This window comes from Caloenas nicobarica, chromosome 4, assembly GCF_036013445.1.
Source record: "Caloenas nicobarica isolate bCalNic1 chromosome 4, bCalNic1.hap1, whole genome shotgun sequence".
Classification (NCBI taxonomy): Eukaryota; Metazoa; Chordata; class Aves; order Columbiformes; family Columbidae; genus Caloenas; species Caloenas nicobarica.
The window spans coordinates 4,380,580-4,395,637 of record NC_088248.1 but is presented as its reverse complement, the minus strand read 5'-3'; positions in this window follow the sequence as shown (position 1 = coordinate 4,395,637).

Genomic DNA, 15,058 nt, shown 5'->3' with positions numbered 1-15,058 from the left:
AGGAATAAGATTAATATTGCTCATTTTAAATAAATAAGTAAATAAAACAACACCCTATAATTTCTAATTGGACTTGAAAATGGTTGACTAAGAAGGTCCTTGAAACTAGAAATAGATGCTAACCATCTGTTTTAATATCAAACATATAACACTGGAAATAAACAATGTCACAATGGTTAAGAGATTTTCTACATGATCATATTGTATACTAGCTATTGTACAGTGAATAAGAGAATCTTATTTGGCTTGATGTAGAAAGCTGAGACTGGGGTTTTCTTTTTCCTCTGCATCCCACCATCCGGTATTCTACAGTTGTTCTAAATTTGGAATTTCCTTTGAGGTTTTTAAAGAAGATTGCTAAATAGACCCAAAGGAAACTATTAATCTTTGAGCCTTTTTTTTTTTTTCCTTTTCTTGGAATAAATTGTATAGTCACGTATGTCTCTGTCAGATATGGATCAAATCAAAATTTGGTGAATCTCGTAATGATGATTCCAAGATTTTTCAGTTTAAAAAAAAATCTGTTTTGAGTGAAGAGTACAGTATAATTATGATTAACATCATTATTGTTATGATAAGGGCTCATTCTTTAAAAATCTTGAAATATTCCCTTATCTGTACTGTCAAAAGAACTTGACATTCTCTGCAAGTGTGCATACATTAGCTGAATAGGATGAGGGACAGCACATGCTGTTTTAAAAAGAATGATTCCATAGAGAATAGTCAAGCAAGAGGCACCAAAATCCCCACTGCCTTTTCCATTTGCAGCTGGCAGGGATGTTTATGGAGTGACATCAGCTGAAAAATGCGTGTCTTCTCAGCAGAAATGATCTGCTATATGCTAACACTAAAAGTATTTGTGAGAAATGCTACTGTAAGCCCTTGCTCTGAGCTGGCTGGTTGTTGACTTAACTTATCCTTTGCTTCTGCTTGTGGGTCCCTGATGTGTTTCCCGTGTGCACTCTGCGAAAAGCCAAAATCTGCCTGAACAGAAGAGACCAGCAAACTCATTGCAGTCCATCGGTCTTTAGGGGAGACATAAGTTTTCTGTGAATGCCTCTCAAAGCTCTGTTAAGAGACTCTGAATCATAGGAGTTGTGACATGATGGTGATATACTGACATTGATCGCTGGAGGGGAAAGCAATCCTTCTTATTCCGACCCACGCCTGTGCTTTCTGGAAGAGGCGTGTTCGAGATTCCCCACTCTTCCTCTCCTGCTTCCCTTTTGCTGGCAGCAGCTGCAGGGATCAGGCTTGAATTCAGAGCCGTGGGTGTCCCCAAGTGTACAGCTGTTTCTCGAATGCAACCCCACTTGTAAACACACCAGTCTGCAATGACTGTTCCCAGTGCTTTCCCCTCTGCTCAATGCTGTGACACTGGGTTGGTTTCGCCATCGGCTCTCTGCAGCCAGAACTGCTGTAGCTGGCAGATACAAAGGCTTGGGACGGTTTCATCCTTATATTCATGCACCCAGTGGTATAGGGGAACCTGAGGAGGATGTGCTGTGTTAGTGCTCTGTGCTAGTGAGACAACTGCCTACAAGAAACATCAATAAATGTCGTGTTGTCTGGTCTAAACCCGTCTCCTCTGTAGAGAAAGAGTGGGAAAAACCCAAAGTCTGCGATCTCAATAAATGACCTTTATTCTAAGCAGGTGGCTTGCTGGTTAGAGTGGTCCTAGTGCAGCTTTTGGACATGAGAACAGCAAAATGTTTATTCTCTCTCCAGTCTTTTTAGATAACCAGCGCAGATTAACAACAGATGCTAATATGGTGCTCGGTCAGCTGTTACGGTTTTCACTTGCTTTTCACTTAAATTTGGGCCATACCAGCCATTAAAATAATGATTTGTCTGGTTTTAAAATAGTAACTTCTAAAATAGCTTGACTTCTTTTTAACTGCCTCTTGGTTATTGTGGTTGTTGCATCTTTGCTGTGGACAGGAAAAGCTGTGAGCTAACAGAAAATGCTGTGGTTCCCTCTCATGTGATTCCAGAGTTTTATATTTGATATTGTTTTGCATATTATTTTAATGTACACACACACATATGTATATATACACAAAAGTTGCAGGAGTTTGCCTCATGGGATAGAAACATGTTTCAAATTTAAATACCAGTGAATTGCTTATCTAATTAGGAAATAAACTGGAGATGTGTGAAATCCATGTCTAAAGGGACATACTGGACTTTAGTGTGATCTCTTTTTTTTAACTAGTTCAATGGGTATACACATACACATATATAGAAAGCGCCTTTTAGAATCACAGAAAGCTGGTTAAACTTCTCTTCGTTTTTCCTTTCTGTAAGAATAACATGCAGTAACTACTTGGCATCATATTTCTCAGGCGGTTTCTGCCTCCAGAAAATGATTTATTAACTAGAGTTCAACTCCTTTTTGCTTTTGTTGCGGTTGACAAAAGGCATGTTTAAGCATGTTAAGTTGGCTTAATGCAGTGGACAGAAATGATGGCTAAGAGTAGCAGAACTTGCTGCCAACACATATTTCTTCTTTGTACCATTTATAAGGAATAGTTAATCTGACCTCAAAGAAAAGAAGCATATGCTCCACCAGATAAGGTGCTAGAGATGAATGAATCTGTCTGCTATGGAGCATTTGTTGGAATAAGAGAGAGAACATTAAAAAAAAAAAAGTAGCACGAGGGAAGGAAGACTTAGCCAAGTTCCAGAAGGAAAAAGCAAAGTAAATCTGGGAAGCGACAAAAATAATGGAATGAAAGAAGAGAGGGTGGATTAATGAGAGCAAAGCTAAAGAGGCAGGTACACTGGCAGTCAGCACTCCCTCTAGGGCTCCGCTTCTTGTTGTGCCCTCGGTAGTGGTTCTGCACTGTGGCTTGAGCTGCATGGGTCTTCCAAAGATTTGGCCTAAAATCCAGTAGTGCTACTTGAGGAGAATAGTTTTATAATTGCGTAACACCAATAGACCACTCTCTCATTAGGGTCTCCCAGCCCCAGTAGTACATACAGGTACATGCACTTTTATCAAATGGATTATTATTTTTCATTTCAGTCCAGTGCTAAATACACAGATAGAAAAACTATCTGGCTGGCTAGAAGCTTGAGATAAAGTGTAGGTTTTTACAAAGGAGGAAATTAAAAATAAGAGAGGCATAAGCAGAAAAGAAAGAGGAGAAAAGAAATCTGAAACACAAATCTGTGTGGCTGTATAGAGGCAGCATTTCATATCCAGGCTGCTGGCTTCAGTCTCCTTCAAAGGTGGTGGGAAAGATAAAGGAGTCAGATGATAGTGTTGATGGACCTGATATCTGGACATTGGAACCTGAGCTGAATTTCAGTTTCTTTTAAGCAAACTGCCTCTATTCTCTGTCATGTATTTTTGGTACTTCCCGTGTCCTGCAGCAGACCAGGAGAAGTGGTGATGTTAGGACTTTATATACACACGCGAGATTTTTCCTTTTGTCTCTGCATATTAACTGTTTCCCCTGCTTTTACTCAGAGAGAATCACTGTGAATATTTGGTATTGCTAATTCATTCTATTCTGACTGGGTATGTTTTTTCTTCAAATTGTAAATTTTGGTTACTGATAGCTTGTAAATATGATTTTTTAAATTATTTTTAAATGTCACAGTTACATACTGAGTTTTGGTGATTGATCTTATTAATAAATTTGTTTGAAAAAATAGTTACCACAAAATAACTTAAAATGAATGTAGGGCTGAAGCTGAATGTATAAACTTGCATTTGTACTTATTTGAAAATTCAGCTGGATATTTGTAGCTTCATCATGTTGTTCAGCTCCTGAATGAAAGCGGTGGCCACCTGTGATCACGCAGATATGAATGTAACAATGCACGTAAGTGACTTTTGGTAGGATGTGAAGCCAATAAGATAGGTTTTTTGTCTACCTAGATGGAGAGCTGGGTAACTTCCACAAAATGGAATCAAGACGTTATTTCTGAAGTGAGCTCATTAATATCTTCTGGACAGGAATCTGTTAATGAAGAGGAGTGAGCTGTGTCACAACTGAGATAGTGGGCTCTCTAGCCCACCCTGCCTGGCTGTGGGTCGTCTGCAAATTACAGTTGTGGTGATATTAACAACAAAATCAATTAAAGCAAAAGAGCAACAAGGCAATAAAAAGAATTCGTTGATATCAGCAATGAGCTTGGGTCAGTCCCTGAGGATGATGCAGCCTAAGGCTAATCCAGAGTTAAATGTTTTTGTGTTTAATGGATTTTTCTCTTGTTTTCTACTGGAAATGCTACTATGGTATGTAATCGGAAGGTGTGACTGGACTATGGTTAAATAAACTGACATTTAGGGAGAGGAAAAATTGCCCTGGAAGACAGACACAAATAGTCAGACTCACTGATGGGCTGATGTCACTATAAAACCTCTCACTTGATGATTTGCATCATCAGCTAAACTGCCTGAAGCCAATTGAGAAGTGGGCAGGACTAGATAGCGATGCCTGCCTGCCAGGACGGGGCTGCCGGGGCAGGACAGCTCAGGCTGACTGTGTGTTTCAGCACTATTGAGGGAGGAAAAAGGAAGAGAGACATAATTTTTGTGGACGCAAATGTTTAGCCTTCACCTGTTTTGGTATTAAAAAAAAATAATATTGGTAATTAAGACACTAGAAAAATCAGGAAACCCCCCATTGTTAAGACTGGTACCTGTTATGATAGGAATTTGTAGAATAGGTAATCAAACTCAAATGGTATTTCTTGCAAATTCAATTTGTGTTTAGCTACAAAAATAGCAACAAAAACTACAGTGTCTAATGTGCCAGAATTTCAGGGTGATCTTACTTAGCTAAAACGTTTTCTATTGGTCATTATTAGCAGGCACAATGCTCGTTAAATTGCAAGCATGTGCACTGCATTGTATCTGCAGACAGTTACCCTGGCATCCCAGTGACAGCATTTTCTGTGGCAAAAAGCTGCTTGTTCAAGAACAGGGACTGAATTTAGTAAAATCTGGGTCAATATGAAAAACATAGCTAAAGCTGGAGTTGAAACTGATGTGATTATTGCACTACTTTATTTTTTTCAATTGTATGGTTGTGTGGTGCTGCAACTTTTTCTATGCGAGTGCCCAGTTGTTGCTATATGGGTTATGGGATAGAGGGAAAAATGAAGAAGAAAATAAAAGTAGTAAGTTATTCTGAATTGACTTGTCACTGTTAACTCAAAGTGCTTGTGCCTATTTTTGCAAAATTTGTCTACATGGCCATGTCAGGTTTGTTAAATCATGACTGAGGCAAATCATGCACTTGTGGCAGAAGTGGCCTTGGCTGAGATGCATTAACTGAAACTCCTGTGGCTCTTTAGATCTTTAGACACAGCGTCTGACTGCAGGAGGAGACTTTTTCCAAGGCAGGTCCTCTTGCTTCGTGTAGCTGCTTCACCAGCTTGCAGTGAAGAAGTAACAGAGTTGTCTCCAACAATGGGAGAGCTGCATCCCAAATGTCTCTCAACTCCCATAGCCAATATTAATGTAACTATTGCAGAAATGTATGAGTGTATACTTATTTTCATAATTATGCATAGTCTCGAATTAACATGGTTTTACTGTTTTCAAGGGAAAGGTAAACAAATGTCACTTTCTCTGCTTTCTCACTTCAGAAAACAAGAACAAATCCGATGCTCGTGTCTTAGACCAGTCCTTAGGGATGTGAATCTCCCCTTTGAGGAAAAGCTGTCTGCTTGCACAGTTTTTCAGCAGGAGCAAAAGGGAGAAAAGTGGATTTCTAAAACTGCACAGAGACTGTCTGTCTTGCTGTGTCTCTCCCTTCACTACAGAAGGTCTGCCTAAACCTCTAATAAAGCTTTAGTAGACTATTTGGTCACTGATTTGCCCACAGTTTAGTTTTGGGTTTGTTTGTTTGTTTTCCTGCTCTGTATCTTTATTTTTTGCTTTTGCAGGCAAAACAACCTTTCTTAAAAACAAAACAACCCCCCTAAACATCGCTGGTTGTGTTTTCTTTTTTTTTGTTTTGTGGTTTGTTTTGGTGTTTGTTTGTTTGGTGTTTGTGTGCGTGTGTTTTGTTTTTTGGTGTTTGTTTTACTTTTTAAAATTGGTGGGTGTTTTTTTTTGTTTGGTTTTTTTTCCCCCCTTTCCCCCTCAGTTTCCCAGCTGGCAGACCTGGCACGGTGACATGGTGTGTCAGGTTGCATCAGTCATGTTGTCCTCTGTGACATCCTGGCTCAGGAGATGTGACTGATGAGAGGTGATGGTGTCGCATCACAACTGTGGCCTCAGCTGGAATAGTCTGAGCAATTCTTTCAACCATCATTAAAAGGGACACGGGATGGAAAAGCAGAGCACTGCCTTACATCCCTCCCTTCCTCTCCAGTCCCTTTCACACATGTTTTTCTAGCTGTGTCACCCAAGTTAGCCTGGATCAAGAGTTGCTATAGGTGAAGAGGTTTTGAAGGCGTGTAGAAGGGAACTCTGAGACGTCTGTATCAGTGGCATAGATTTATCCGTGGGCAACTGTAGTTGCTCTGACTCTGATGAACCTTGTCGCCATACTCTCAACATTGTCCTAACTAATTATAGCCATTGTGTTGGGAGCTATTCCTTACAATCAGGGAAATGAATTAAAAGCTCACAAGCTTCCCTCAGGTGCTGTTTGGGGTCTGCAGCTTGTTAACGTCAATACAAGAGCAACAGGCAGCTCCAGCTTGTTCCTGTGTAAAAGGAGCAGAAGTATGTATTGCAGAGCTGGAAAAGCAGAGGTCTGAAACAATGATAGTCCTTGTTAACCTTGCAATTGTATCTAAAATAAGTAGCTGAGATTCCCTTGCTGTCTGCAATGTATCTTTTTGCTCACCTGCAGGAAGCACTCCTCCTAGGGTTATGTCCCAGATGCGTTTTCTATAAAAGGGTGTCAGTAGTGCTCTGAGCAGTGTTAGGCAGGACGGGTTTCACCACTCATCTGAGTTTCACCTTTTCAGACGAGTGGTTGCTTTCCAAACCACATTTTTTCAGCTGCTTTTCTGATTGACAGCAAAACAGTACTCGTTGGCGAGTTGCCCATGTTGAAAAAAACATTATTCTGCAAATCATCTAATAAAGGTGTGGATTTTTTCCTAGTATATCACTGGTAAATAAGACAATTTTGAGAATGGGCAGGCAGCATAGTACCTGTTACTGTTGGAGAAACTGGGTGAATTGTTATTTTTCTATTTCTGAATCATGACCCTTGCTGAAAATTCCCCCACCCTCAACTCTAAACACAGCATTTAACTTGGGACTTTCCTTTAACATGACATCTATTTCTCCTTATCTTCTTTTCAGCTCCTTCATTTGTGTCCATAAAATAAAATACTTCCCATTTTCTTCCTTTGTTTTGTTGCTTTTCTGGGCCATGACTTTGGTTTTCGTGCTCATGGGTGTTTTTTTTGTCTAAAACATCTTAAATTTTTCTTCCCCTTTTCTCTCATGCCTGTTTTTTTAAGCTTCTTGTAATTAGTTCTTTCTTTCTTATGACCATTTCATTCTTCCTTGATGTATTGCTGTCTTTTTCAGTCTCTCAACTCTGCTCCTTCCCCTTGCTCAGTATTTATGTAGAAATTTGGACTAATTTAGTTAGGAAGGGCCCTCTGGAGGTTATCTGGTGCTGTTCCCCAGAGTGAAAGTCACTCTAGAATTCCATGAAACATGAATTTATTCATTTGTTTCTGCTTTCATACAGATGTATTTACAAGCCCATGGTATAGCCAGGAGCAGTCTGTGGTCTTGAGAGTTAGTCTGTCTTCAGTCTCTTTCCATCTCTGCCCTGATGCCTCTTCAGACCCTTCTGGCCTCTCGATCATCCTCTTTCCGTCATTCCACAAATATGTCTTTCAGTCCTGCAGCAGCTTAGTCCTTCATCCTTTTCCCTGTGCACATGAAGTGCTGAGCTGGTGAGAAAGCTGCAGTAGCCTGAATCCCAGAGCTTTCTACCTAAATCCACCCCCTTTGCCCCTTAATTCAGCCTTCTCTAGTTAACAGTTTATCTCTGTGTTTTGGAAGGAGTTGAGCTGTCTTTTTTCCCCCATTTTTCACAAATACCTCCACGTTTATGACAATAAAGTCAGTCTTTGCTTCTGCCTCTCTGCTTTAGCTGTTGCTGTCTGCTGACTTATTCACAGGCTGGAGAGACAGGGAGGTATTTCCTTACCAAAATACTCTTGGAAGCCGATGCATCTCTGTGACACCCACTAAGCCGATTAAACTACCATGAGGATGGATTTATTGAATTACCTTGTCAAATTACTACAGCAGGCTCAGCTGATAAAGACTTCATAGCTCAAGAGCTCAGAAGCTCTTGCAAACAGTACTTGCTGTGATGAGTGTTGCTGGTTTTGACGTTTTCTCTTAGGCTAACCCTGGGATGCAGGTTTCATGTAGGAGTCTGCCTGGTATAACTGGGTTTGTTGTGCTTGCATGGTCAAGGAAGCTAAAGCAACAGTGTTCTTTCTTCTTTTAAGAAACTGAAGGGAAAAGCCCGTATATTGTCTGATGTTGCTCTTTCCTCATCTCCTCCCTAAGTGCTCTTTCTCATTTTTCCAAGACTTACACAACTTATTTTCCTGGGAAAACATACCTTGTAGCTTACTGCACGCTGCAAAGTCTCAGGCTTAACGGAGCAGAGCAGTGGAAGACACATCAGTGTACTCAGCGCTATGTTTTTCTTCTGTCCTGCTTTTCTGGATCCACACGTATTCCTGAGCGTGTCTTACGGATACTGGCAGATACTCCTGCGAGCCAGACTGTCTTGGGTCTCTCCTCCGGGAAGCACTTGTGGGTGAGGATGGGGCACGGGGTGACCCCGGGGCTTCTCAGATGCGGTGGGGCTGCGCAGTCGGCGAGCAGGTTGGAGAGCAGGGGGTCCATATGTAGGATACCAGTCTCTCTCTCCAGTCTGCAGCTTCTGTTTTCTGCTTGACTGCACTCGCCGCCTTCCTACTGCCCCTCAGGGAATTGCCCTCTTATTACCACAATTACAATCTGTACACATTTCATTAAACTAATATCGCTTCGCGCAGGCTTTCTCCACCGAAGTGCACAGCTGGAGGCCCATTTCTTTTCCTCAGCTTAAACAATTTGACAGGTTAAGAAAGCTATTATGGCTGAATAACAGGTGTTGCAAAACAATGTGCATTTGATGTTTAAATGAGAGCGCTTCTTTATTGACTGCCTTTATTGCAGAGAAGACTCTCCTTTTTCAAGATGACTGGATTTTTATTGGTTTTACTGCTTTTTAAAGTGTATTCTGCTGTTTCAGAATAGGTCCGGAGTGATTCTCTGCAGTTATTTGTTATTCTGATGTCTTTTTTTATTTGCACTTTTTTGACATCTTATTCAGGTGAAGGATACCAGTGCTAAATAGAAACATTTTCTTTTGTCTCTGCCTCACGCCAGTACTAAGTGCTTCTTGTTCCTGGGCAGCTCCCGATGGAGCTATAAGACATTCTGCTAAATTACTTTGTCTTTGCTTATTATTTCTAAACAGCCTTGATTCACTTCCCACCTATCTATACAGCAGCATCTATCTATCTATCTAATATATCTCAGTTTCTTTATTTAAGTTATAGCTGAGCTTTAGACTAATTTGTGGGGATTTTCAGAATGTTGTTGGAGACTTGGGCATACAGCAGGGGTGTCAAACTCATTTTTAGTGGGAGCCACATCAGCCTTGCGGTTGCCTTCGAAGGGCCAAATGCAATTTTAGGACTGTATACATGTAGGAGTAGTTACATGTGGTGCTATGTGATATGATTAATATAGGGTGTTCACAGATCATCTAACAAGTAGTATGGCCCCATAAAAGGAGTTTGTGAGAATCAGGAATTCAATGCAATGTGAAATTTAATTCAACACAGCCCATGTATTATAACTGAAAAAAAATATTAAAGAGATAAAAAGAGGTAAAGTTAGATTTCTTGACATCAAAATGAAAGTCCTCTCTAAGAAAAATAAATTAATTCCTGAGTAATCTCCCTATAGTTTTTCCCCATGCCCCCTCCACCTGACCCTCAAGCTGAATTTTAGTAAAGCTTTCTGCAGGCAGGAGGTCACTTTCTGTCCCACCCCATAAGCAGATTTTGCCTAATGCAAGCAGTTTTAAGAATGACCAGGACAGAAGAAAATATAACTGCGTGTAGTAGTAGAATAAGGGTGTCATGGTTACGCCCTCATATTTCTTTTCTGTCCTGCTACCTGTTACGTCTGCAAAAATGGCAAAAGAGGATATTAATAACGTGATATTTTAGCAGCCAGAAGTTCAGAGGGGCTAAAATCTTTGTTGGGAAGGAGAAAAATCTGTTCAAGCCAGCTTTATTGATATAAAATCTTTTCCCTGCCTGTAATTCCTCCCACAGTCTAGGCACCGATGCAAGGTCTGGCACATCGAGAAGGGAGGGAGGGCGGCCGCCTGTTCTGGGGAAATCCCATGGTAGGTCTAGCGAGCTGGCCTTATTATGTTATTTTTTTCTTAGGTGACTGATGTGAATGCCATGTGAATTATGTGCAACACCAAAGTACAATAGAATGAAAATTGTGTGTAGATGAAGAAGAAGGTGGGAAAGCAGCTACCTGTCACCACCACCATATATTTTTCACAGCAGGCAATAAATTACTTCTGTGATCCTCTGGAAAATTACCTGTAATGGAGGAATTAGCTGTTTCTCATTATTATGTAGATATTGGGTATATTTAGATTTTTGACAATGTCGAAGAAAAGCGAAATGCTAATTAGCACATAATTTTTCTATAAATGACTCTGCAACTGAGGCGGCCCATCAGGAAGTTGTCACGAGACAATTGTGCTGTTTCTTTTGTTGCCTCTTTTTTTCTACTGTGTTTTACAAGTCACCTCCTGAATGTCAGCAGTTCAAAAGCTCACATCTCAATGCATGTGTAGTTGTCTTCAGTGCACTTAACATATAACACAGTACTTACAGTGGACGTTAACAAAAAGGAGAATTTTTGGATACCTAATGAAATTGTGCTCCATTTGGAGTTAACTTCTCTGAACACGCTAGAGCTTATCTAGATTCACAATGACGTGAGTCTAGGTTATGTTTCTTCTCCTCCTCCTGCTTCTAAACAAAAGCAAACCAGAAATTAGGAAGCAGGCTCTGGCTATCAAAAAAGGAAGAGAAATAGGCATTAAAATTAAAGTAGCAGCTAATCATGAAAAAATACAGGGAAAGGGAAAGCATATGTTATTTTTTTGTAGGGAATGAAGGAGAGACAAAGGGAGAGGAATACAATGAATTGAATGAAGGCAATAAATTAGGAAAGGTATGTTGTTATTTGGCTTTCATTTGTATTTATTTCTCTCATGGCTGGCTGGAAAGCGCAAATTATAGTAGAAGATATGAGCAGAATGGTAGAAACAAAATAATGATAAGAAAATACTTGCAAATGAAGTAAAAAAGATCAAAGTTTCTCAGTAAAAGCTTGGGAAAGATTTAACAGTGGTAAGGAAAAGAAATTATAATTCTAAAATTCTAAAGTTAGCTTTTTAAGATGTACTCTTGTGGTGTTTTTTGGTGTTTTTAATACATATGCCACTATTTTTCTTCAACTTTTTCCCCTTCCCTGTCATAATTTTTGATTCTGCCACAGATCTCTTGACCAATAGGGGTTTGTTTCCCCCTTCAAAACTCTTCCCAACTTGTCTTACAGCCACTTTTACTTCCAGCATCTTCTGGGAGGTCTGGAAATCGCTCTTCTTGTTGACACGGTTCTTGGTGCAATGGAGACTTCTCTGCGGTTTACAGCTCCTACACTTTTTCCCTTTGTTAAGCCCCTTTTCTCTGACCCTGTCATTCCCATATGTCTCATCAGGCACTTTTTTGGCTTTTACTCTTTGCTGTGAGAAGGTGCGTTGGGGTCAGGCGGTGCATACCTGCCCATCTGCCTCCTCAAAGCGCTAGTTCCACCGGCCAGCTCTGCCTGCAGAGACCTACAGATAGTTGCTCTGTCTTTTGATTTGGTTTGTTTTCTGTCCGAGAGAGCAACCTCTGTGCCTTTCAAAGGTCTGGAAGCAGGTTACTTGCCTTGTGGGCAGCAGGAGAACAGGAGCGCAAGGGCGAGTGGGCTTCAGGCTGCTAAAAAAAAGGAAATTCATGCATTAATCAATGGGATTTTTGTGTCAGCACCCAGTGATAGGTGCCTCCAGAAGTATGGTTTTTTATCATTAGAATGCTGTCCAAAACAAGGGTTTGCTGACAGTCTCAGCTGCTTCAGTGTAGGAATTAAATGTCTTGGGATCTGTCATAATCATTCCAGTCAAGGCTCAGAAAAAAAAAATTGTTGCTCATAAAAAGAATTTCCTATGGGCCTTCAACCTTAATAAGCTGCGTATGGAATTACAAATTTATAAGCATCATAAAATCATAATGGAAAATCAGTAAAAATACTACATAAAACCATTTTTCACTTTGCTTGCAAAATTCTTTCCATAAAAGAAAGAAAACATGGTTCTGTGGGGCTTTACTAGGCATGTAGATTTTTAATGTATGTGTAGGCTGAGATCTGGATAACTGGGGAATCGAAAAGTGAAGAATGAGAGAGAAGTTTGGTAAAGGGCTTATTTATTCTTTACCCTCTAATTTAAAAAAAAAAAATCAGTAGCAGTTGAAAGCTGGTAATGTTTGATACCTCATGTGAAATAAAGTAGTGCATTCATTTCAGTCAGCCAATATAAATACGAGCTGCAGAGGGACCGAGGGGATGCAAACCCTTGTAAGCATCTGCTCTGGATCGCAGGTGGCTGTGAATTTCTGCATTTGTCGTGGTCAAGTGAGAAAGTGCTCCTCAAAAAGGGAAATTGAAGGTGTTTAAATGTGTTTTATTCAGCCAGATGTATAAAACTTTTGTATGTTTCCTGGGAACAGAAGAGTGCTTGAGGTTGAGTAGTTTATGTAACAGGAATGTTGATGTTGCTTGCAATCATGGACACTGAAGTTTAAAATAGCTTTTAAATAGAAGGCAGAGTGCTGTGAAGTAAATGGGTTTCACAAATCAGGCTTTAAAATCTTTAATGGTGAATAAAATGCCTGAATGTCATGATCTGCCATCTTTAGATTACATTATTTAGAACAAACTTATGATGCAGGTGTTTCTTGCTGTTAGTATAAAGGTACGTGCACACTATGTTTCTGTGCAGACAAGCAAAATCCAGCTTCAGGTTTTTTGGAGCTGATCTCAGGGATATTGCTTTTTTTTGTTTGTTTTAAAGGAGACTTAACAGCTCAGAAGCTGTAAGGGAAGATCCTCTTGGAGCACAGATAGTTTGTGTAACTTTAGAAATTTGCTGCTAAAGAGCCTTTAAATTAAACTTAACCATGCTGAGAGAAGAACAATACCCAGAACTGTAGTCACTGACTCTCATCTTCTTCCTTTGTGAATCACCATCCCAGCAGTGCATAGAGATTCTTTTGGATTCGTTATTGTCTTTTACCTCTATCCAGTTTAAAAAAATGCATTATCCCACATGCTATGCATCCTTCTCAGTTAAAAGAATGGCAGAAATGCAGCCCACTGTTAGAACCCCAGAAAAACATATTTCAAGCTTCAGGTACCAGTTCTGAAGAAATTGTGAAGAATGGAAATTCTTTAAGTTGTGTAAAATATTCACTGGGATAGAATTTAGGATTTTGGCTATAGATGATTGTCAGAAGGAAATAAAAGTACTGTGCAAGTCGCCTGCTTTTTCTAACACTATTTGACATTTATGAAAGGACAAATGAGCTTTGTGGTGAAAGTACTGAACCATACTTTGGTTATGAAGTTTTGGGCTCTCCAACAAACTTGCAGTGTGACTTTATAACTGGCTTTAATCTATTTTTATTCTACTTTATCAATCTCACACTGTAAAATGGACAAGACCTTACTTCTATGCCACTTGCGTATCTCTTGAGCTACAAAACCAGGCCTTTTCTTTCAATTTCTTGCTGCACTACACTGGGGATTAGACACAAGTTTTGTTTTGGCACCAAAACAATAATTTAATATTTTTTTAGATTTGTATAGTTAAACAGACAAATAACATCTTCTGAACATGACCAAATAGAAAGATATATTCCTTTCCTGACATGCACACATTAGAGGAATCTGCTGTTTTAATACAAGTTTAAATAAATAATAATAATAAAAAAGTCTATACATCAAATTGTATGGAAAACATCAAGCTCTGTGCCTTTTATTATTGTGAGATTGAGCACCTCAGATGGTGAATTACACATGATAAATTTGTCAGGAAATTAAAACACTGGATAGTGGACATCAAAGTGCTATCAGAAGAATCTCCTGTCCAGTGGGAATGTTGGCACTAGCAGAAGGATACCTGTGATAATATATAATTTTAATTGGACTGTGTCATGACAGGCTGACCACATGCCAATAAAAAAGCCTAGGAAAAACTAATATGAAGGCAAAGTAATGACCTTATCTATATATCTTTCTATTTCCTTTAAACTAACTGACAGTTTTTAATCTCTTTAAAATGTTTTCTGTTACAGATGTTGGTTTTTTTTTTTGGATGCAACATTGCAGTACCTTATATGATCAGTACAGGGTCCTCTGATGAGGAACTGGATAAAGGTGCAGAAAGATTGCAGGGCTCCCCTTGAAGAGAGAGTGGAAAGGGGCTGCCATAGGATTTGTCCTTGAGGAATCTCCTGTTAAACCTCTAGTGTCATAGGCAACTGTGCAAAAAACTTCAGTGCAAAGGCACTGAAAAAAAAAAAATCTCTAGGTGGAATATACCATCAAACAAACCAACCCTCCTGTATAATCACTTGGGCTCTGATGGTCTTTACCTCCTAGACAAGGGACGTGAGGTGTAAGCACCAGCCTCAGCTCTTCAAACCTGCCTGCAGAAGCCCCCGGGCTCAGTCCCACACCTCGAGCACTGGGGAGCTAAGCCCAGCCTAATCTTGGAGGAAAGTTCAGTGAGGAATTTTTTTCAGAACTCGTCCGCTTGTTTCCATGCTCATGCAGCGACCACAAGCCCCTTCCACCTTGTTTCTCTTCTGTAGGTTGTTCAGCCCACTCACAGGTGAGACCCAAAGT